This window comes from Eptatretus burgeri, chromosome 14 (assembly GCF_056783735.1).
Source record: "Eptatretus burgeri isolate ZD-2024b chromosome 14, Ebu_testis_v1, whole genome shotgun sequence".
NCBI lineage: Eukaryota > Metazoa > Chordata > Myxini > Myxiniformes > Myxinidae > Eptatretus > Eptatretus burgeri.
The window spans coordinates 41,093,190-41,119,630 of NC_140974.1; the positions used below are offsets into that span (position 1 = coordinate 41,093,190).

At 43.8% G+C, this 26,441-nt stretch overlaps 1 protein-coding gene across 1 annotated transcript in view; it reads right to left on the reverse strand.

Annotated features, from left to right (window-relative positions):
- The window catches only part of LOC147013027 (LIM/homeobox protein Lhx9-like), a 181,920-nt gene that overhangs the window by 128,700 nt on the left and 26,779 nt on the right, over nucleotides 1–26,441 (reverse strand). The gene's annotated exons all lie outside the window — the stretch shown is intronic.

The window sequence follows — 26,441 nt, forward strand, 5'->3', positions numbered from 1 at the left end:
CGTGGCAGCGCCCGTTGCGAGGTGGACCTGTGCGTCCGGACGGGGAGTGCCGGAGAGGGTTCGCCGGCCGCGAGAGAGGTCGGGGCCAGGCGCGACCACGCTGATGGTCGCGGGAGAGGGACTCACCAGCCATAAAAGGGAAGTCGCGACTTCTTTCTTTTTTCTTTGGGGTTTTTGTGTAAATGTCTGTGGGAGGTGCCTGTCCGACAAGTAGAATTGCTTTAAGTGTTGCCGTGTGTATGCGTATTCGGTTGTAGCTCTGCATCGTTTCTTTTGTTACATTTGCTTTTTGTGCATAATTGTTTTAACTGTTATATGTGCATTTTTGACTGTATGGCTGTATATACGTGCTTGTCTGTGTGTGTGTGAATAAAGTGCTTGCCTACCTAAGTACCTGCGCGAGTAGTTAACTGGGCGATCGTACCTCGCCGCTGGCCGGCCAAGGACACGAACCGCTTAAGCGGTCCGTTCCGTGCTTGTGATAACCGAGCGGTGTTATCGCCGGCCCCAACGGACGTGATTATTTACCGGGTGCTTACACCCCTCTACCAATTCCTTCTGTGATGCAAGATGGAACTTTCAAACAAAGGAAAGGACGCAACGAAACGGGAAACAGTTCGACAAGTATGTTTATTCCACACTCAGACAAGACAAGCACGTATTCACAGCCATACAGTAAGAATGCAATTTACAAGCAATAGTTACAACCGAATAAAGCAAGGTTTATTTTCATGCACTTAAACAGTTTCTACTTTACAAGACATGGCGCCACAACACGCATTCACAGAAAAGCAAAGGAAAGAGCCCCCTCATAGACAAGGGAGTCAGACTGGGCCCGTGGGCCTAATGCGCGTGGAACCTGGATGAACGGCCAGGTCCACGAGACCGAAGGGTCCTACCCGCGCCCTCATGGCGCGATGGCGGGCAAGCCGCGATGTCAGCGTAGCTGCGCCTGGCTTCGTGCCCCTGGCGTGGTTGGCGAGCTCTCTCCGGCGCTCCCCGTCTGCCTTTCCCGTCGGCTTCGAGCTCCGTCTCCCGACTTGACTGCCCTGCCGACACCGCAGACTTGACTTCTTCTGCCGACACTCCGCCGCTGCCACTCCACTGCTCCCACTTAGTTCTCTGCCGACGTACTGCACCTTTCTTCTTCCGCGAGCTCGCGCTTATATAGCCCGGGGGAGGGGCGTATATGTAAGGTGGTGGGAGGTAAAGTTGTGGAGGTAAAGAGGTGAAGGTGGTGGGAGTTTGGTTGTTGGCGGGCGTCGTTTGAGAATGGCGGTGAAGCGATGTTTGCGGGATGGAGTTGTGGAGGTAAAGAGGCGAAGGTGGTGGTGGCGATTTGGTTGCTGGGGTGCGTTGTTGGTGGTGGCGATTTGGTTGTTGGGGTATGATTGGTCCAAAATAATGATAGAGAAAAGAAAAACGGCTATCTCAAAGGATCGCAGCCCGGTGAACACGGAAATTCCATCTAAACAACGGTGGGGAAATCTAACTACACACACACTTATCATCATAACCTATTCTAAGGACCCTTTATGGTGTATTGCGAATTTCCACAGCCGTAACAATTTGTATATATTGGTATAATATTATGTAATATTATGTATGTATATGAGTGTGTATACATATTTACATACATAATATTTATATATTCCAATATATATACATATAAAAATGGCGACAGACAGATAGACAAAGATCTCTCTTACAGTATAGACTTGCATGTACCTGCAGAACATCTAAGCATGTGTGAAATGTTACTTCAAGCCCTCAACCCCCACCCCTCCCCCACAAACCCCAAGTCATTAAGGCCCACTCCCAAACCCCATATTTTAACCTTTCCCCATTCCAAAGGCTTCACTCGACTCCCCACTCCAAGCCTTCAATCCCCTTCCCCAGTGTCACGCCCTGCCATAATTCCTCAACATCCCCTCTCATCCCCCACAGTCTTAACGTCCTTCTCCCAACTCTGTCTGATCTTTGCTTGCCCCCCCCAAATCCCAACTCTCTGTCCTCCTCCCCCCTCCCCCTCCTTCTCCCACTCATAAAAGTGAAAGGGCATTCTTACATGGATCATTACATATTTAATATCGTGTCACCATAATCATCGAGTTTGAAGTTGTATTACTTGGAACCTCCTTATCAATAAATGACTATCAGTAAGCATCCTTATCCTTATCAATAAACATCAAGAAACATGGACTCCTTATCAATATCAATAAACGTGGACTTCTCAGTCAACATGGACTCGTTATCAACATCAATGAATATGGACTTATCAATAAACATGGACTCCTTATCAATATCAATAAATGTGGAGTTATCAATAAACATGGACTCCTTATCAATATCAATAAATGTGGACTTATCAATAAACTTATCAATGGTGTATTTTTTGTCACTGACAGTGAATTATATAATTTTAACCACATTTGAAAAAAGTCAATATAGCATAAAATAAAACTGCTTTTGATTCCTACCAACCCGCTTTTCGTCGCCTCGAACTTGCCACGTGTTGTGTCAAAATCTCCCCCATGAGGGTGAAACTCATCAATGTGACTGACATGGTCTCGATGTTTATCCTCGTCACCATGCAATGAATCTCGACAACTCAACAGATTATGATCCGTTTATGTTCTCACAAAATGCACATACAGTTTAGGGCCATTTCAGGTCGTCAGATGGCAATGGTAACACCAGAAATGAAAAAAACAAAACAACAACCAGTACTTGCATACTATATTCAGCCTATAAAATGGGGAAAAAAAACCTAAGGGACAAGTTGCAGTTTATTTATTTATTTATGAAAGACTTCAAACATTAATTATGACAACTGTATTGTCTTTAGATAGACAACGCATTGTTCAGTTTTAAAATTTACCGTGCATAAAATCAGCAGTGCTCTTGATTGTGCGAACGGTCTCTTTGGGCGATGTAAAGTAAACCGCTGCCTCGTTAGGACCAAAACGAAATGTGCATTACCTCGTTTCCTCTGCAATAATCAAAATGTACCTTTATTTCCTCAAAACATATCTTATACACAAACATGTAATTCATGATTGAAGACACTTTGTTCAGTCTTTAAATGTACACCAGAAGCCTATGAAGCCTCAGACCTATTCGGAGCAAACAAAATGGCAGAGATTTGATTTTGAAGCCCTGCCCTGAACGGACAGACACACAGAGGGACAGAAGGACGGAAAGAATGAAGGACAGACCGACAGACTGGTAGAGAATATATAAGTAGATGACCAATTTTTTTAAAAAAAAATTCAGACATGATCGAGGCTCAGGGAAGATCTTGAATAGAATGGAAGGGGAAAAAATTGGATGGAGGAAACACCAACGGCAGAGTGAAAGTGAGAGTGAGATCAAGGGGAGGGGAAGAAGGATACATGGGGTGAACAAGCTGCACATGAGCTGAATTATTATTTCGTATGCAGCTTTGGGTTGCGTCGTTGCTGGGAGTGTGGCTGTGCCACTGATGCAGTGCCCCCTGTTTCCAGAAGGCTGGTACTTATTTTGCCAACCTAGGAAGGATGGCAGGCTGAATAAACGCACTTGGTTGGTATTTACGGCACGACAGGGGCTCAAACGCAAGGCTCTAAGATCTTAAGCCAGCCATCTTAACCATTAAGCCAACACCATACTTACAAGCTGAATGAAACACTCCAAGAAAAAAAAAGAGGGGAAAGCGCAGATGAAGGAGAAAGGAACAAACCAACTGACAACTAATAAAGAAAAAGAGGTGAGGAAAAATCACAATAAGCTGGAAAAAGGGAGTGTTTGGGAATGGGGTCATTTGGGGAAGAAGAGATCCTGAAGGTAGTGGTGAACATCTGTGTTAAAGCCCTGGAGGGGAGAATGAGAATGGGACTGAACGGACTGGGGAAGTTGGTTCCACAGGCAAGAGAAAAGAGGAGTAGATGAGTGGAGGTGAGCAGTGAGCCTGGATTTTGTGAGTTTAGCAAGAAGAGGGTTACTGGCAGATGGTGTATCCCCTGCAGAAATATAGAAGGGACAGAGCCAAGAGTCGGCAGAGGGAGCAAGACCAAAAAGGATGTGGTGGAAAACAGAGGCCACTAACCAGTCTGAGATGTGAGAGTAACAGGCCTTGCTTCATTGTGGGAGATCCCAATGATTTTGAGGGCATGGCTTCCCATGGCATAAAGAAGGGCAAGGTGTATGGCAGGGACACCAGCCCAAATGAGAGCAGTACTCCATCAAACTGCAAATGAAGGCCTTGTAGGTTGCCAAAAGTTGGGATTGACCAAGGAAAGACCATGCACTGTGAAGGATGCTCGGTCGGTGGCTGGCTCTGAAGACCACCTGAGAAGTGTGGTTTTCCCAAGAAAGATCGTGGCTGAGAGTGTGACCCAAGAGTTTGAATGACTGAACCTCTTTGAGAGGGTTGTTAAGAAAGTAGATGGGAGGATTTGCCAGACAGTGCTGTCAGAGAAACAGACTGAGAGTGTGAGGTATGTCAGGATTAAAAGACAAATTCAAAGTGTTTGACAAGCTCGTGATTCCATCAAGGCCTGAAGAGAGGTTAGAGGTTGCTGCCTGCCTATCTGAAGGATGAGAGATGCTACAACAGGGGCTGGAGTCATAATCAAAGAGATAAATAGGATTTTCCTGAGAGTCCGCTCATTGATGAAGATGATAAACAAGATTGGGCCCATAACACTGCCTTGATGCACTCTGGTCTTGACAGGGAGAGGAGATGAGAAGATCCCTTTGAGAGCCACATGTTGGCTATGACAGTGGAGAGGAGGAGATTGGGACCATACTCTGTGCAGAGCGTTGCTGCTGCTTAAGCAGTCTCCTTGGCTATTGGACGGGTCGCCACTCCGACACAATATACCAGCATGCTGGCACTCATTTTGCCGACCTCGGAAGGATTACAGGCCGAGTTAACCCCACCTGGTATTAATTCAACAGATGAGCAGAATTTGAACTCAGGACCCTTGGATCCAAAGCCCACCACCCTCACCATTAAGCCAACACCAGGCATACAGTGATCAGTGGAGGAAGTCAGTGATCTATGAGAGGAGGTAGCTTTGGATGCCAGAGGCAGAGAGTTTGGGTAGCAAGGTAGGGTGCTAGACTGTGCTGAATGCTCGAGATATGTTCAGAGAGATGACCCTGATCTCATGCCTGAGATTGAGGGCTTCCATCCATTGTTAGGAGAGTAGAAGCAGCATGACAAAGTGGAATGACCGGTTCGGAAACCGAACTGATAATGTGAGATCAGGTTGTTGAAGAAAATGGCAGGATTTGATGTTAACTGCAATGATATATTCTCTGACCTTGCTTAAAATTGTGAGTAAGCTCATCGGCTTGCAGTTAAGAGGATCTGTTTTTGCAACATATTTGTAGTGATCATGACTATCTTCAAGGCAGACGGAAACTGATCTAGAGAGAAATAGAACGGCACTCAGTGGAGTGCATATCTCTCCAGGCTGAACAGTTTACATTTTGTATCCACTGATAGGTTGGATCTACATCCGGACCTGAACCAAATTCAATTGGCTTGTTCTTGTCACCTAACCAACTCATCCACCAAGTTTTGTCACAATCTATCCAAAACTTTTTAAGATATCATGCTACACTGGATATCTTTTTTTGTCCGCATCTCTCAATACTGAAGAATCACTTAAAAAAAAAAATTCTCAGATCAGGATCCGGATCCAGATCTTCCACAAAATCTAAACAGTTCATCCTTATCACATGCACAAACTGTCCACCAAATTTCGTCTGAATCCGTCCACAACTTTTTGAGGTATCCTGCTCATAGTAAGACAGGCAAACACAAAGGGGGTGAAAACGTAACCTCTGTCCACATTTGGTGGTGGAGGTAATGATGAGAGAATGGAGCAGAGAGAGGATAAGCAAGAGCAGCAAAGCAGGTTTTCAGGACACGTGCACTGATTATTAATTAAAATGATAAACGAATTAATTATTTATTTATTACTTGTGAAAATCGAAGATTTTTCAAGGTTATCAGTTGGTCTTGTACGTTATTCTGCCTATTTGTTTGTTTGTAAGTCAATCGCCGACAGGTAACAATTTTAAACTGATCTTCACAAAATTCACCACCTGGTGGAGTTAGTCGTAAGCAAGAAGCTTATTGTTTTTGAGGTCAAAAGGTCAACATAGGCCAAAGGTCAACAACTGTCAAATTTCAAAAATCCTCAATTTTCATCCGATTGATTCGAAATTTGAAGAGGATTTGCATATCAGGTCACTGGATTGAACCACCAAATTTTTTTCGCTTGGTCATCTACCTGTCATTTCGCTGAAGGACCAATTAGTCGTTCTGTTTGTCAAAAATTGTGACACTGCTCCCCCACCCCCCTTTGCCCCTTATTCGTCCTGATGTCCCTTCCCACTGGAAATGTCTGACACGTGATAGGTTTTGATAGGTCCCTCCATTTTTGTTGGGGGGGGGGAGGGGGGTAGGAGGGAGAAGGGAAGGAGGACAAATTTACCCATGTGAAGAGTGCTTCAACCTCAGTGTTGCCCAGGTAAAAAAGGGAAATTGTAATAACTTTTGCCACCACCACCAGGTGGCACTACACATTTACATGGAGAATTTACCCTCCCCCCACGTGAGGCCGTGGCCACATAGCCTATGTTACCCCCCCATACAAAGTTGTATTTGTACCCCAAGTTTGAAGTTTGTAACTTAAACGATGTGGCAATGCATAAGAGAGAGAGAGAGAGAGAGAGAGAGAGAGAGAGAGAGAGAGAGAGAGAGAGAGAGAGAGAGAGAGAGAGAGAGAGAGAGAGAGAGAGAGAGAGAGAGAGAGAGATACAGAGAGAGAGAGAGAGAGAGAGAGAGAGATACAGAGAGAGAGAGAGAGAGAGAGAGAGATACACAGAGAGAGAGAGAGAGAGACAGAGAGAGAGAGAGAGAGATACAGAGAGAGAGAGAGAGAGATACAGAGAGAGAGAGAGAGAGATACAGAGAGAGAGAGAGAGAGATACAGAGAGAGAGAGAGAGAGAGATACAGAGAGAGAGATACAGAGAGAGAGAGAGAGAGAGAGAGAGAGAGAGAGAGATACAGAGAGAGAGATACAGAGAGAGAGATACAGAGAGAGAGATACAGAGAGAGAGATACAGAGAGAGAGATACAGAGAGAGAGATACAGAGAGAGAGATACAGAGAGAGAGATACAGAGAGAGAGATACAGAGAGAGAGATACAGAGAGAGAGATACAGAGAGAGAGATACAGAGAGAGAGATACAGAGAGAGAGATACAGAGAGAGAGATACAGAGAGAGAGATACAGAGAGAGAGATACAGAGAGAGAGATACAGAGAGAGAGATACAGAGAGAGAGATACAGAGAGAGAGATACAGAGAGAGAGATACAGAGAGAGAGATACAGAGAGAGAGATAGAGAGAGAGAGAGAGAGAGAGAGAGATAGAGAGAGAGATAGAGAGAGAGAGAGAGAGAGAGAGAGAGAGAGAGAGAGAGAGAGAGAGAGAGAGAGAGAGAGAGAGAGAGAGAGAGAGAGAGAGAGAGAGAGAGAGAGAGAGAGAGAGAGAGAGAGAGAGAGAGAGAGAGAGAGAGAGAGAGAGAGAGAGAGAGAGAGAGAGAGAGAGAGAGAGAGAGAGAGAGAGAGAGAGAGAGAGAGAGAGAGAGAGAGAGAGAGAGAGAGAGAGAGAGAGAGAGAGAGAGAGAGAGAGAGAGAGAGAGAGAGAGAGAGAGAGAGAGAGAGAGAGAGAGAGAGAGAGAGAGAGAGAGAGAGAGAGAGAGAGAGAGAGAGAGAGAGAGAGAGAGAGAGAGAGAGAGAGAGAGAGAGAGAGAGAGAGAGAGAGAGAGAGAGAGAGAGAGAGAGAGAGAGAGAGAGAGAGAGAGAGATTGGTGTTCATATACATAGATATCTCCAGCAGATTCCCTCGTAGTCATCTCCTATCTAATGTATAAAGTCCCATCTCATTCAGCCACTCCTCGTAGCCTTGTCTAGGTCGCCCCGGAATCAACCGGATCATTCTCTACTGAACCTTCTCTTGGGTAGCTAGGTGTTTCCTCAGATGTGGTGACCAAAACTGTGCACAATATCTCAGATGAGGCGTCATTAATTCCTATGCAGTGTTAGGGGGACTGGGGTGCTACACCCGCTCGCCATGCATTATGGATATGCACGTTTCCCAGATGTGCATTTGCTGAGCTTGCAGCAGAACTTCTCAGAATGAAGACAGCAGAAAGGGGGGGGGGAGTGGGGTGATGAGATTCAGCAAAGTCAAGACACTCAGAGATTGGGCAAAATATTGACAGATGCAACTTAACATAAGGAAATGTAAGGTGCTGGTGATGGGCACGAATAATGAAAATAGGAAAAACATAATGTAAGGATCACTTTGGAGCATGTAACGCAGGAGAAGGATCTGGAGGTGTCAATGGATATTGGGGGGTCGGGGGGTGACAGGGGGTAAGAAGACAGCACACTGCCAGGCAGCTATGGTTAAAGCTCATAGGATTTTAGGTTGTATTCATCGAGGGATAATTTGTGAAACAAGAGTGGTGGTCTTAACACTTAAAACATCCCCAAATCCTCATATTTGTGCAAGAGACACACATGACAATTTGCTGCAGCTCATTTTAAAAAGGAGAACAGCAATGGCAAAGTTGAGAAGGACATGATGGGGAGTCAGTGGGTGGGAGAGGTTTGGGAATGTGGCCACGGCGAAGGGATTGAAAAGTGCTGCAGGATGGCTGCCACCTGCTCGCTGTCAACACCTGAGCCCCTGCGGCTTGTGCTAAGGGAAATAGCAGCACACATGGTGGTGGAAGCTGATGATTTTACACGTATGGTAATGATGAGCCCGAGTTAGATTCCAAACTAGTTATCTCTTGTACTGATGATCTCACATTACATTTCCACTCCTGCTCTGTTGAACTCTACACCGGCCCCACCCCCTCCCCCCCCATCTTCCCCGATCCCACACTTCTCGCACGAAATGTAAGTCAAAAATAGTTGATGTACGAGTAATACGGCCTATAAAATTAATGAGCTTGCACCTGACTGCCAGGTGATATGAATGCATTTCGATTACTTTATTATTTATCCTTGAGCATTATCTGGGTTGTGCAGTCATCGGTTCCAGTAGCAAAACCATGATTGTTTGGAGATGATATTGATGAGAATGGTCCATGAGAAAGATTGACTCGTGGACCGCATTTCATAAAGCGGTTTTTGTCCATCGCTGCAGCCGCACTTTACTCGCCCCAAAATGTTTCCCATAATTATGAGTTTTCGTGCATTCAATCATGGAAGTGCGGTTGGAAGCAGAGTCTATAGCCAAGGCAAGTAGATCCTACAACATCGTCCAATATAATCACTATCTGCATCATAAGCTCACCAATCACATTGCAATCACATAATTTCTCATCATTCACGTACATACCCTTCTTAGCCACCCCCAGCCCCTCCCAAGATTCCCGTAATGCAGACCGTCCCCTCCCAAATCTTTGCGATCTCCCTTCCCACCGCTTTCTCTTCATAGCCATTATATTCCAGCTCTGCACATATGGAAAACAAAGCAACACCAATGGTGCTAATGTACGCAGCGACATCTTGCTAATTGTCTGTCTGTCTGTCTGCCCCTCTCCTCTCGCCTTACACCTACTCCTCTCTGTCCTTTCGCAGCTCTGTATTTAGTCTTCCATATAAGCCTGGTGTGCATTACTTCATCCAATTTTTTTCTCCGCAATTACTTGTGCAGCAACCAATAAGGATGTCTGACATCGTCCCAAGCAAAGGGAATTGAAATTTTGTGCATGCTCCATCATCTTTCATGGGAGGGTTTGGGATTTTCAGTTCATATTACTTCTCCAACGTCAATAAATTTGTCTCCCATTACCATTGTACATGGTGGAAGAGCATACGGACAGTTATATAATGCGTATTCACCAGCACGTACTGGTTATAAACTCCTCACAAAAAAATTAACCTTCAAGATGCAAAATAAACGGATGGATTCACAGATCAGAAATTTTTTTAGCTATGTGTATGCAAACCACAGCAAAGGATGGTAGAATAGCTTAGCGGTATACACACTCGCCTCTGTGCTGTCTTGCCTGGGTTTTAAATCCCGATCCAGCCATAAATTATAACCCTGGTGTTTTGCATGCACGGTGATTCATCAATGTGTATGTGTGTGTGTGTGTGTGTGTGTGTGTGTGTGTGTGTGTGTGTGTGTGTGTGTGTGTGTGTGTGTGTGTGTGTGTGTGTGTGTGTGTGTGTGTGTGTGTGTGTGTGTGCCGTCCCTCGGATTGACATCACGTCAGATGAATCGGTTGTTGATGGACATTTAACTACATATCCTGACTGCTAGCATGAGTTGATGGATGTTTAGCTGAAGGACCCGTTGCCAACATTGTTTAGTGGTGAAAGTTAGAGATCCCACTGTGTCTTTCATGAAGAGTAGGCAAGTTATCATCGGCACCATGAACAAATAACAACGAATGGCAAAACATCCCATGGTGAAAGCTGCGTCGTCGTCTAATGACACTATGTATGCCCAAATTGCATATCTCTCTCTATCTCGATGTCATTCTCCATCCCCATCTCCCTCTCGCTCTCAATATCCATCTTGCTCTCTATTGGGTCACCAAAATAGGTGACCCTTATTGTCAGTAATTATATCTGTTTGTTTGGTTGTTTGCTTGTTCGTTTGTCATCAGCATAATTGGTAATAAACGTGGGTGGATTTTGACCAAACTCGGGTGGCCGGTACATCTTATGACCTAGCGCTTTGGAAATTGTGAGTGTTGCTGGGGACGCTGTGGTTCCCTAGCAACAACCAAAAAACCTTCAAAATCGGTACCGTTCACGCGAAATCAATTCCGAAAGCCATTATCCCACGTAGGGTTATGAAATTTGGCACGAATGATCTACAGGTGATGCTCTATCAAATACATTCCGGTTTTTGTGATATATGGAATACTTTACCCGCAGCGCCCCCTACAATTAGGGTATGCGCGAAAATTGAAAGCCCCCTAGCGACCAGGTGAGTGCATCGATACAAATTAAACTTTGCAGGTTCATGGTACTCAATGAGTACTACAACTTTGCCTCAGGACATATTGACCGATTTCGCTTAGGTCAAGGGTCAAAGGTCAATTAGTGCAAAAATTGATAACTTTTTCGAGAGCTGGAAGTGCCTTCGCGCGAAATGCTACTCCTCCTAGGGTTATGGCCGGATGGTCATGAAAATTCACACTAATCGTCTGAAATACATTGTGCACAAACGATGGAGCCGGATTTTCGATTTAGTTCTTTGTTCACCCACAGCACCCCCTCGAACTTTGGGGATTTCCGATTTCAAACCGCATTATCGGTACTTTTCATTCAAATGGATACCGAGTAGTTATCAGTAGATGGAAATGGATGAGATTTGATATGCATAATCTTAAGGTGATTCCCTATCCGCTATATGACATCTATTTTGCTCTATATCTTATAGTTTCCATGCTCGGCGACCCATCGCCGCCTACCGGCTTGTTTCTTTCTTGCTCTATCTCTATCTCCTTTTCGCTCTCAATCTCTATCTCTATCTCAATCTCAATCTCAATCTCCATCTCACTCTCTATCTCCCTCTCGCTCTCCATCTCCATCTTTCTCTCTATCTCACTTTCTATCTCAATCACAATCTCACTCTCTATCTCTATCTCCATCTTTCTCTCTATCTCACTCTCTATCTCAATCACCATCTCAATCACCATCTCACTCTCTATCTCACTCTCTATCTCACTCTCTATCTCACTCTCTATCTCACTCTCTTTCTCTATCTCCCTCTCCCTCTCGCTCTCCATCTCTATCTATATCTCCCTCTTGCTCTCTATCTCCATCTTTCTCTCTATCTCACCCTCTATCTCAATCACCATCTCACTCTCTATCTCACTCTCTCTATTTCACTCTCTATCTTTATCTCACTCTCGTTCTCGATCCTGCTATCTATCTCGCTCTCTATCTCGATCTCCATCTCGCTCTCTATCTCAATATCACTCTATCTCTCCATCCTGCACTCTATCTTGCTCTCTATCTCACTCTTTATTTCTATCCTGCTCGCTATCTCATTTATTGACATTATTTATCTTCTATGAACTATCCTTTCAAGATCTGACCGCTACCTTATAAATATCCATTTTCTCATTGTACCAATTCTCGTAATAAGACTATGTGACACTACACCAGTACAAATCTTTTTTGGCTCTTACTTTAATCTGTGCTTTCCAGCTTCCATGCCCTACCCCTCATCCCCCCTCCCCTCCGCGTTAAAAACTTTTCCAATCACATGCAAAACAAACAGTAAATAAAAGACAATTTATGCCTAATATAAATACTGCTGTGTCGCTTTTCATGTATAAGGTAATATGGGGGGATTATGAGTATGGTCGGAGCTTCAGGACAGTTTATTGCTATGCTGTGTTTTACAGCCAAGCAGAATAGCAAATAAGTGGTGTGTTCACTTCTCAATTGTTTAATACAGTGGTTTTCAAACTTTTTTTAGTGGCGACCCAATTTCAGAACCTCTTTACATCGCGCGATCCAAAAGATTCAAAACCCAATTCATAATATATAAGATAAGATTTCATATGACACAAGAACATTTACTGTTTACTTTATTCACCATCGTCATGTTTTCATAGACGAGTAAACGGAGAATAGCCGACAGTATCCAAATAGTACAGTTGAATGTTTCAGAAGTTTAGTCCGAATGACATTTGGATATATCAGTGAGAAGGATGAGCCTGTTTTTCAGAAACCAACTTCTCTATTCATGGAGAGGTAGATGACAATGCCAGGATCATATCATGCTCCATTTCTCAGCGATTTCTGTGCTTTGTTTTAATCACCACCATGGTGGAGAACGACTGCTCACAAAAGTATGATGAAGGATATGGCATGAGAACCTTAATGACGCGCCGTGACAGGGTCGGGTATGACGGCAACATTTTGCACCAGAATGTCGACAACGAATTCGTCCGCGCAAGAGCCTGCGCTCCTGAATCCTGCTGGAGCTGTACAAGTTCTTCCTGTGCTGTATGATCTTCATCAGCAATCGAGTCCAGTGGAACCGTGAAAGGGTCCCGGACCACAGAAAAGGACTGCACATCCAGCTCAGGGAAATAGTACTCGAACTGTTCAATGAGCGACCGAAGGTGACGTGCTATCTCCACAGAAAGACTGTCGAGCTCAGTATCATCGTACTGGCAGGTCGTTAGATGCTCCACCAGATGGGGGAAAAGGCTGAAGCGCTTAACAGCTGCTTTGTCTGCCAGTAATTTTAGAGTTGCCAGAAATCCGCTCATTTTGTCGTGAAAAATCATGAGGTTGGCGTCTTTGCCTTGGAAGGAGCGGTTGAGGACATTGAGACGTTCAAAGATGTCAACGAGATAGCACAGTTCTGCAGCCAAGAGTCTGACTCAAGCAACGCTACCCATGCCGTTTTCCCTTGTGTGCGTAGGAACTCCTTCAGTTCATCTTTGAGCTCGTAAACGCGCAGAAGAAGGTTTCCTCAAGATAACCATCTGACTTGAGTGTAGAATAGTAAATTCTTATGGTCAGCGTCCATCTCCTGGCAGAATAGCCTGAATAACCTAGTGTTGAGGGCGCTCGATTTGATGTGATTCACCATTTTTCCGACTTCTGAGAGCACGCTCTGCACGGTTTCTGGCAAAGTACGAGAGGCGAGCGCTTCTCGGTGAATCATGCAGTGTACCATGGAGGTCTGAGGAGCCACCTCAAGCAATTTAGCCTTGAATCCAGAACGCACTCCTAACATTGCTGGCGCGCCATCTGTTGTAGAACCAAGAAACTTTCCGGTCGAGATCATGGTCACGATAAAACTGCTCTACTTTCCAAAAAATGTCCTCGCCTTTGGTGGTGGCCTCCAATGGTTTGATGAGCAGAGGCTCATCGACAAAGTTATCAGCCTTGATGAAGCGGACCCAGATGATGAGTTGCGCGTCCAATGCGATATCAGTGGACTCGTTCAACTGTATGGTGTGCCACAGCGATTCCTTGATCTTCTGTACGACCTGAGCCATTACGTCCAGACTCATATCTTCAATTCTGCGTTGGATGGTGTTGTCAGAGAGGGGTATAACTGCCAGTTTCTTTGCCGCTTCCTCCCCAACCATCAGAGATACCATGTCCTTTGCACATGGCAGCACGAGTTCTTCCGCAATGCAGTGAGGCTTTTTAGTCTTGGCAACATGGAGCGACACTCGATACGAGGCCGCTAATGCCCGAGAATTGGTCTGATGGCATGTACCCTCTCTGTCAAGACACGTATTGAGTGCAAGAAGTTTCCTCTCAAAGAATGCTCTCTCCTTATCCTGATAAGGCGCATGTTTTGTAGTCAAATGCCTCTGCAACTTATTTTGTTTCATAGACTCTGTAGAAAGCACTTTGAAACAAATCACACACTGAGGCCTCTGTGCCCCACTTTTATCCACCACGTAGTAAAATCCAAGGTCCAGAAATTTATGGCCACGTGGTGGCCGGTGCTGCCATCACAAATAAAGTCTCGAGTCGTACGTGGAGACGTGAATAGACATTAATGATAGTCAGAGTCTGAGTCTGAGAGGCCGTGGATCAAACCACTAATTTCCCGCCAAAATGAACCGCCCTTCAGCGAGCCCGCGCATCGGCTGGATCCCATTCCAAGCGTCATGTTGCGCCGGTTCCCATACTTTGAACGAACCGTTTATATTACATCCCGTAAAAGCGAACACTGATCGAAAATAGACAATTTTTTTTCGCTGCAAGCGGACGCCCGCGACCCCACGAAATTTGCTCGGTGACCCCACTTGGGGTCGCGCCCCCGGGTTTGAAAAACCAAGGTCTAATAGAAGTTATATTCCGACAGATTGAAATTTCACTAGAAACTCGTTCTGGTCATTTTCAAGCAAGACATTTCATCATTGGTTCGCGGGCGCCAGCAGTGACCACTATTTTCGTTGTGTCTGTGTGTCTGTCTGTCTGTCTGTGACTCTCTCCAGAGCATAGCTCCGTGACGTTTGATGCGATCTTGATGAAACTTGGACACAAGCTAGATATCATGCTCGAGTTGTGTCTTTTTGTATGAGGGGCGTCCCACGCCCCTTGTGGGCAGAGCCACGCCCGCTTGAACTTTTTTCTCTATTTTTTTTCTCGCAGTTTCATTTCCTAGAAGCTGTGCGTAATGTCCATAAGTACAACATATAAAAAATCCGATTTGATTTGGTCATTTTTGACGGAAGAGATAGGTGTTTATGTAGGGATAGGTAGGGCTTCCTCAAAAGCTTCCACTAACTCAATTGTACCTATTGTGGCATTGTTCAATAATGTCCGTGAACCATTGTCGCCTCCCGGCTAGTCTCTTTCTCTTTCTCTTTCCCTTTCTCCCTCTCTCTCTCTCTCATCTGTTAGTACTTTATTGTAGACGTTAAAAATCACAGTAGTATGTACTTAGACAAGAGATTATTGTCTGCCCTGAGTCGAACGACGATTGGTGTAAATCAGCGGGTGCCGGTAGCCTGTCCAACTTCAAGCATCCTATGTTGTCTACCATGGGGGGTGGGCATTGGCAAACAACCTCATGCATTCATTTTGATTATAAAGCTTTTGCAGCATTTACTAAGAATGGGGAATCTTCTACCTATGTCAAGGATGATGAATGAAATCAAATTTGGAGCAGCTCAATATGAATACATATACATTTCCCCATCTCCTTTTCGGTCCTCACAGTTTGAATCATCCACTCATCAATTTGAATCAAATCAGATTTATTTATATTTTTTTCATATAAAAATTCTAATTTCTAAACGGTAAATTATTTATTATTTTTCAATCATATAGAGAGACAGCGAACTTGTTTTTGAGCTGTCTAGTCTGGGTTTGATTCTGGACAAACTATAAACTGTCATAGTTAAACTTCACAGGCAGAGCATTGCATCACAATGAGCATGGCCATTCATGTGAATGTTCAGCTTGGTGTCTCGTTTGCAAACTTTAATTGATGGACGTAAAAGATCGGAAGGTATCTTTTGCGAAGAGGAGGCGAGTTACCACTGGCACCCTGAGAAAATTACTAATTCCCACCCGTCGACTGTCAAGCCTCGCCAACCTCACAAGAATGTGGGAGTAATTAGGATGGTTAAAAAAATAGTGGGGTAGAGAGAACCATTTGCTTCCCAAAATCGACAACCTCATTAGGATTGGAAGATCACCCCTCCCCAATTCTCACACCCAACCAATCCGAAACCTCACATGGAATATCGGATGGTGTCTCACAGCTTCTCAGTTGACTGGCAGGTGCACGGTTGGGTGGATGGATGGATGGTGTAATATGCAGGCACAGTATATTTGTTCTTTTGGAATCAGGTGATGGGGGATTAATTCTCTTTAAATACACATATTAAAAGGATTTGATGAGCAATGTTTGTTGATACATTCAGGAAGACTATTCAAAATAAGATGTTTGTCCTGAAACCGTTTTTAACTAAGAGAAATTGAAGTCACTAAGCGTGTTTGTCAAAGCGAGAACACAGTACGATGCATCATATCACCTATTAGCGAGCACACAGATTTTACAGAAGTCATTAGAGTCAATGATGAAATTTATGACATTTCATAATTGAAAGGTAACTCACTCAGAGACCTACCGTGACATTAAACATAGGCCATCCTAACCATTGAGGAAAGGGAGTCAAGGGAATGTGAACAAAGAAAGGCCAAAATTCTGCTCATGCAGCCCACATCACACCACCACCACAACACCATAAGTCCGTGGTGACAAGAACCACAATTACCACACATTAGGAAAGGAGGCAGTAAAGAATCACATTTCATAGGCAGGAAGACACATTTTGCTCACTGAATAAGAGCTTTCTAATTGCCATTATTTTCAGCAACGTTACATCTTAGGCAAAGGTTGTACAGTCTTTCCGCATTCTCGTTTGGTTATTTTTACACTGCAGTGGCGACGCATGTGCAGACATTTAAATTCAGGATGAACAATGTTTGGTGCATTTATTTGTGACGTCGCATAAAGGCAAAAATAAATAAGATTGGAGGGAAGGATTTTTTTCTTCTGTGTAATAGGAGATTACGAATAGCAATTCATTTTATTTCATTCACTGCCCATATAAATAAGTACTACACATATAACAGTGTTTGTATGTATGTATATTCAGTATGTGTATATATATATATATATATATATATATATATATATATATATATATATATATATATATATATATATATATATCTTCTTCTTCTTCTTTCGGCTGCTCCCTTTAGGGGTCGCCACAGCGGGTCATCCGTATGATCCGCATAGTGATTTGGCACATGTTTTACGCCGGATGCCCTTCCTGACGCAACCCTGGTCGCCTCTTACGACACAGGGATAATATATATATATATATATATATACACACACACATTTATATATACACACACATATTTATATATGCTCACCACTGACTAACTCACTCACTCACTCACTCACTGACTCACTGACTGATATTAAAGATTGGTACCTTCCAGATGACGTAGGACGCTGAAATTTTGTGTGCCGATGGACATCGAATCTGGTACACCGGAAAAATTCACAGAACCATCAGAATAAAATCCGAAAATGAAAATATAAATAAGTGAAAAAAGATATGAAAAAAAAAGAAAAAAGAAAAATCAAATGCAGGTGACCAACCTGAGACAATGGGGAAGCATTTTTCTTCTGCTTACACAATGTTTTAGTACACCCCACTAGTATATTATGTACATAATAAACATAATTATGTACATAATAAAGAGCTCTTTCTAAACACTCACTCACTCACTGATATTAAAGATTGGCACATTCCAGGTGATGTAGAAAGCTGAAATTTTGCATGCCAATGTACATCGGATCCAGTACACTGGAAAAAGTCCCAGAATCGTCAGGCAACATCCATAAATGAAATTATAAATAAATGAAATAAATTAATTAATAAAATGAGAAAAATGCAGGTGAGTGATCTGAGACAATGGGGAAGCACCGTAATTTTGTGTGCCGATGGACATCAAAGCAGAAACGCCAGGAAAAATCACAGAACCATCAGAAAGCATCCGTAAATGAAAATATAAATACATGAAAAAAAAAATGAAAAAAACAAATGCAGGTGAGCGACCCATGACAACGGGGCAGCACGGTAAGTCTATATCTTCTTCTTCTTCTTTCGGCTGCTCCCGTTAGGGGTCGCCACAGCGGATCATCCGAATGATCCGCATAGTGAATTGGCACATGTTTTACGCCGGATGCCCTTCCTGACGCAACCCTGGTCGCCTCTTACAACACAGGGATATGGTACACCTATTTTAACTGGGGTATACACTGGCCCAGTACACTGGTACTCACTTTGCCGACCTCGGAAGGATGACAGGCTGAGTCAATCTCAAATTAATTCATTCTCTTCTCTCATTCATTCTCTCTCTCTCTCTCTCTCTCTCTCTCTCTCTCTCTCTCTCTCTCTCTCTCTCTCTCTCTCTCTCTCTCTCTCTCTCTCTCTCTCTCTCTCTCTCTCTCTCTCTCTCTCTCTCTCTCTCTCTCTCTCTCTCTCTCTCTCCCCCCCCCCCTGCTCCTGTTAGGGGTCGCCACAGCGGATCAACCGTTATGATCCGCATCCTGATTTGGCATAGGTTTTACACCGGATGCCCTTCCTGATGCAACCCTGGTCGCCTCTTACGACACAGGGATAAGGATTGGGTTTTGCCATGATTCTGGGCTGCCCTACACCCTCTCATAGCACGGCCCAGTGCATAGCTCCCGTCCTCAAGTGATCCTCCAACCAAAGCCTCCGAGTAGCCGGATTACAGGCGCACGCCACTACGCCCAGTCAGGCTGAGTCAACCCCCTGGTGTATTAATTCAGTGGCCCAACGGGGCTTGAACTCAGGACCTTTTGGATCCCAAGCCGCTGCCCTAACCACTGCGCCAACACCAGGCTTTCGGGTAGCGTATCGGGTGCACAACGGTAAGTATATGTGTATATATATATATATATATATATATATATATATATATATATATATATATATATATATATATATATATATATATATATATATGAGCCGGTAGGCGACGAGGGATCCGCGAGGATCAAAGCGCTGGATACGATGCTTTTCATTCTGACCGATCCACCGACGAAGATTCATTGCCAAGATGTATTGGTTCACATACAAATGTTACTCTGCCTGGCAAGATTTTTCCTATTAGCGTATTTTGCCAACTGGCACTCCTCATAAAAAATGATGGGAAATAGACACCCTATTTTTGAAGGACTACCATTTGAAAAATAAAACCTAAATCAAAAATCGGCTCGAGTAAAATTTTCTAAATATCTCGAAGTGTTTCATTCCGAAGTCTCGTTTCTCCACATTCAAAACTGTAGGACAAGTATTGAAAATAGCGGTTTTTCGACCGCTGCATAGCAACGGGTGGTTGCAAAGCAACGAAATTCAAATGCGCACACTCCCAGCCCATATGGCACCTGTTCACCAAGTTTCTTCGAAATCTGTTTGCTGGTTTGTGCTGTGGAGCCTCTCGTTGCAGACACACACACACACACACACACACACACACACACACACACACACACACACACACACACACACACACACACACGGAAAACCCGATAAACTTCCTCAATGCTCTTGTTTGACCACCTCCTGAGCCACAAATTATTTTTCATAAGCCACGACCACTTTTTTATAAGCCACATCCACTTTCCTATGCCACTCCCACTTTTCATCAACCACGTCCACTTACCCTAAGCTCCGCCCACTTTCCTAAGTCCCTCATAAAAATGACGGTAAATAGACACCCTATTTTTGAAGGACTAACATTTGAAAAATAAAACTGAAATCAAAAATCGGCTCGAGTAAAATTTTCTAAATATCTCGAAGTGTTTCATTCCGAAGTCTCGTTTCTCCACATTCAAAACTGTAGGACAAGTATTGAAAATAGTGAACGCGGTTTTTCGACCGCTGCATAGCAACGGGTGGTTGCTAGGCAACGAAATTCAAACGCGCACATTCCCAGATCATATGGCACCTGTTCGCCAAGTTTCATCGAAATTGGTTTGCTGATTTGTGCTGTGGAGCCTCGCGTTGCACGCGCACACACACACACACACACACACACACACACACACACACACACACACACACACACACACACGGAAAACCCGACAATAAGGGATGTCTAGCGAATCCAATACATATATATATATATATATATATATATATGTATGTATGTATGTATGTATGTATGTATGTATATATATATATATATATATGTATATATATATATATATATATATATATATATATATATATATATATATAAATAAGTATATATATAAATAAGTGTATATATATATATATATATATATATATATATATATATATATATATATATATATATATATATATATATATATATATATATATATATATATATATATATATATATATATATATATATATATATATATATATATATATATATATATATATATGCCTGGTGTTGGCTTTGTGGTTAGGGTGGTGGTTTGGGATCCCAGGGTCCTGAGTTCAAGCCCCGTTGGCTGCTGAATTAACACCAGGGGGTTGACTCAGCCTGTCATCCTTCCGAGGTCGGCGAAATGAGTACCAGTATACTGGTCCCGGTGTATGCCCCGGTTAGAATAGGTGTACCATATCCCTGTGTGTCGTAAGAGGCGACCAGGGTTGGCGTCAGGAAGGGCTTCCGGCCATAAAACATTGCCTCAAGAAAAAGCCAACCCCTGCACAGCAGGGAAAAATGGTTGTAAAAACGGTCATATATATATATATATATATATTTATTTATATATATATATATATATATATATATATATATATATATATATATATACATATATATATATATATATATATATATATATATATTTATTTATATATTGTTACGGCTGTGGAAATTCGCATTACACCATGAAGGGCCCGTAGGTGAGATATCTCTAAGTACATGTGTAGTTAGCCCCAAACCCGTTGTTTAGAGGGAATTAATGTGATTCATTCGGGCTGCGACGCTTTGAGATAGCTGTTTTTCTGTTCTATCTTCATTTTGAACCAACCACGTCTCAACCGCCACCACACAACAACCACCAACCACAACTCCGCTTCACAACAACCACAACCACACCTGCCTCTCAATAACAACGCCATCCTCACCACTCCGCCAGCAACCGTCAACATCGCCACGAACACAAAAGGGGACCAACAACAACTCCCACCCCGGTTTCTCTGGTAAACAAGAATGACGGTTGGAAACTCAACTCCCGCCCCGATTTTCTGGTAAACAAGAATGACGGTTAGAAACTAAACTCCCACCCCGATTTCTCTGGTAAACAAGAATGACGGTTGGAAACTCAACTCCCGCTCGGATTTCTCTGGTAAACAAGAATCATGGTTGGAAACTCAACTTCCGCCCCAATTTCTCTGGTGGAATGTCCCCCCCCCGCGTGCCGCAAAGGGAGGCGGCGGGGTGCCGGGGAAATAAAAGGGCGCACGGAGGTGCCGCTAGAGCAAGTCAGGTCAGAGGAGGTCAGGTCAGGGCGGTCGGTGAGAGTGTCAGTGTCAGTCAGCGGTTCATGGTCTTCTGCCCGTCTGGGTCTTGGAGAAGCGGTCTGTAGAGCGACCCGCTCATTGGAGCTTGCAGTCGGTGGAGAGTCCGGACGTCGCGGAGGGGACGCGGACTGGAGGTGCCGCTCTGCCAGCTGTGTCGCGCGGACCTGCGCGTTCGTACAAGGTGCGCCGGAGAGAGCTCACCCACCATCGCACCGCGAGGGTGCAGGTAACCTGCAACGGTCTCGTAGGACTCATTCGGTCTACCAAGTCCCACGCCATAAAGGCCCACGGGCCCCGTCTGCCCCCTTGTCTTTGAGGGTGGCCTTTTCTTTTGTTTTTGTATGGATCTTGTGGCTCCGTGTCTTGTGAAGTAGAACTGTACAAGTGTTGCCGTGTGTACGCGTTAGTCGGTCGTATTACATTTGCTTTTTGGGCATAATTGTTCTAATTGCAATATGTGTGCTCTCCGTGTGAGTGTAAATAAAGTGCTTGCATGTTGAACTGTTCCCGTTTCGCTTTGTCTTTTCTCCATTGACTCTCCATCCTGCTTCACGTAAAGGGTTCGTAGCGGGTGCAAGATCCCGGTAATTAATCTGAACCGTCGAGGTCGACGATAACACCGCTCGGTTATCCCGATAGTACGGAACGGGCCGCCCAAGTGGCTCGTGTCCGGAGTCGACCTGCGGCGAGGTACGATCGCCCGGTTTACCATCCGTGTGGGTACTTAGATCGGTCGAGTTTGGCGAACAACCCTATTCTACGCGGGTGGCCGATTGGCACGATTGTGGTGAGGTCGAAAGGCCCACCCGTGACTGGCTCCGGGCGATAGTTCCCGGAGGGTCACGACTGAATTGTCCGGTGGGCGACGTGCCGCGATTCGAGTCACGTGGCCGTTCGCACGCTGGCGGGCGCGAATTCGCAACAATATATATATATATATATGTATATATATATATATATATATATATATATATATATATATATATATGTATGTGTATGTATCTTCTTCTTCCTCTTTCGGCTGCTCCCGTTAAGGGTCGCCACAGCGGATCATCCGTATGATCCGCATCGTGATTTGGCACATGTTTTACGCCGGATGCCCTTCCTGACGCAACCCTGGTCGCCTCTTACGACACAGGGATATGGTACACCTATTTTAACCGGGGTATACACCGGCCCAGTATACTGGTACTCATTTCGCCGACCTCGGAAGGATGACAGGCTGAGTCAACCCCCTGGTGTATTAATTCAGTGGCCCAACGGGGCTTGAACTCAGGACCTCTTGGATCCCAAGCCGCTGCCCTAACCACTGCGCCAACACCAGGCTATATATATATATATATATATATATATATATATATATATATATATATATAAATATATATAAATGTATGTAGCAAATACCACCTGTGCTTCGTATACAGGGATACTAAAGTTGGGGGGGGGTGAAAAAGAGTGGGGGGAGAGAAAAAGAGGGGTTTGTGGAGAGAGAGGAGGGGAGAGTGAGGAGGTGGACAGGGTAAGAGAGAGGAGGGATGGAGGATGGAGGGGGAGCAAGGAGTGGTGGGGGAGCGAGGAGGGGTGGGGGAATAAGGAGGGCGTGAGAGTGAGGAGGGGTGGGGAAGGGAAAGCAGTGAGAGTTAAGAGGAAGGGAAGGCAGATGTATGGTGGAACATTATTTTCAATTCACACCGTCTCATGAAAATGATTCTGCAAAGAATAACAGTGAAGATTGAAACATAATAATGTCTGAACTTCATTTTCTACAAGTCATACTATGAACACCGGCCAGACATGTCCGGAGATAAACGCTGTCCGGAGATTAACACCTGCCAGAGACGAACACCACCTGGACACGTCGGGGACAAACAGAGACAAACACCACCTCAAAGTAAACACTGCCAAGACACGTCCAGAGCCAAGCTGTCCGGAGACAACCTCCCACCTGGACATGTCCGTAGACAAACTCCCATCCAGACAAACACTGCACGGACGCGTCCAGAGACAAATACTGCCCAAACGCGTCTGGATACAAACACCACCCGGAGATAAACAAACACTTTTGGAAAATGAACAAAGCCCGGACACGTCCAGCGACAAACAACACCCGGACATGTCTGGAGACAAAAAATGCCCAGACACATCTGGAGACAAAGTCCGTTCCGACATGTCTGGAGACAAACACTGCCCGGACACATCCAGAGACAAACACCGCCCAGAGATAAACAAACACTGTTGGGAGATAAACAATGCCCAGACACGTGTGGAGACAAAACAATGCCCAGACATGTCCGGAGACAAACTCCGTCCGGACACATCTGGAGACAAATTCCGTTCAAACACGTCCGGAGACAAACTCCGTCCGTCCGGAGTCTCCAAACAAGACACACACACACACACACACACACACACACACACACACACACACACACACACACACACACACACACACACACACACACACACACACACACACACACACACACACACACACACACACACACACACACACACTATTAGTGTTTGGCCGATATCGGCAATTCTTCAGGATTCAGCAGATTGTACTGTATACAACCCAAAAACTTTCAGTAATTTTCACCCTTGTTTTGGGGGAATTTCAATTAACAAATTGTAAAAACACTGTTACATGATAGACGTTTCAGGGAGATGTGCATAAACATTCATCTTTTCAAACAGCAGCCAATCGTCATGTGACGGGTAGAAAATTTTTGGCTCGGTAATTTTGAAAACACGCTAATACAGCAAACGGCTTGGAAATTTGGTGTTATCAAATATATTTTGCTTTGAAACTCACAAAGAGAAACCACGTAACCTTTGTAAATCATGAACATCTACCTTGTAGCAACTGCCTATTGTACATCCCGATCAGGACACGAACTGCAATGCTATGGACTGTAGGGCACTCGGAAAGTGGCTTAAGCATTCAAGAAAGCATTCCAATTAAATGGTCGATAAGGAATGGCTGGCCAGGCTGTGCCTGCATACCATATAGGATCTCTTTAACATTAAAGCCGGTCTTCACCCCGCCCACAGCAGTTAAAGAAATTAAATGAATTCGTTCAAATCATGACTTTATCCACAAAAGAGTCACTGTTTAACGTAGAACAACCCTGGAGACATCGCATCGTTTAATCGCCCGTGAAATAAACATTGCAGATAATGCACCACGTTGCCTACTCTGATGTGCATGCGTCACATGGTACATCGTTTCACGGTCTGCCAAATGTTATAACTTTATTTTAAATTGTCGGTTTTTCACCAGACTTGCTTTGATTCCTCGCAGAGCACCTCACAAAACCTATGAAAATGTAGACACAGATCTGGCAGACACTATGGATATGCAGTCCCTCTGGGAGACAGGACGTGATGTCGAGCAGTGAATGCATTAAATCATATGGCTCAATGAAGCTGGTTAATTTTGACAGATTCCTAAATCTTTTGTACACTCAATATAATTCTCCACACAATAGAAAAAGATTAGTTGAATGTTTTGGAAATGTCACATTTTCTTGCGTATATATGGAGAACAAGGGACCATAGTGAAAAGTGAAAAATTGTTTTTATCGTTAAGAAATTGTTGTGGCTTGTTCAAAGTCAAGGGTATGGCTGAGCAGGCCAAAAACACATGGCGGCTTCAGACCCCAGCGAGGTAACCCAGGATACGCCTGAAGACCCCAAAAGAGCGAGCTGGTCGAGAATGCTCCTGATAAAGGATACAATTGAATAAGGCCATTAATTATCTTCAAAAGGGGTGTTTTAAATTACGCAAACACCCAGTTTTCACTCTTATACTTCCTTGGAGTTCCCTTGGTATGCAGGCAAAGTTTCAGGCTGCGAGATTTTATGGTTTTGGCAGTATGGAGGAGACACGCACGCACACACACACACGCACACTCTGACATTTATTCGTATCAACATATACTTACATACATAAATAAGAATGATAGATGAAGTTGAAGTTAAAGACAACTAAATTGTCAAATAATGAGGTCTGGATATGCAATGCAACAGCCCTTGATGTTGCTTGAAGAAATCTCTGAGCCCTTCTATAAATGATTTGCATTATGGAATTTCAACCTGCAATGTGTACATCAACAAATAGGAGCTTCCTTTACTGCCCATGGAAAAGTCTTTAAAAAGACAAGAGTCAATTTGTGTCAGTGGAAAAATAAGGATGATTAATTTTCACAACCAAATGTGCTTTTTTTCTTGCTTTGAAGAAGGGCCCCATCCCAAAATCTCACTTCACCTTCCTTCCAAAAAACACTTGGTTAAGAAGATTAATTGTCCATTTTAAAATAGAATTCAATTACAAATTGTGGCATACACATAGCAATAAAAAAGGAATGCCACTGATGACATCCCTGTATTAACAATTTAAAGACACCAAAATATGTGCTTATTGTAGACAGATTATTGTATTGTAGATTATTGTATTGTAGAAAGACACCAATTAATTGTACTTTATTAGAACCTAATTGGAAGACACGGGAAAGACCACTAATGGTGAAAATGATGAATTACAGTCGGAAAGAGCATTGTAAAGTATGGAAATGATATAGACTCCTGTGTTGAACTCCACTCGGCTGTGTGGTCAGGCTTAATATAGTGCACTGCAAATATGATAATGTGCGGATGAGTATGGTACAAGTACAAACTCGTAAAATACGATGCAGTACTATAGAGTAAAGACGTTCAGATAAAGTATCCTGCAGATGTTTGAAGTAAACTATACAGAGAAATGTTTTAACAACAGAAGAGATATGTGC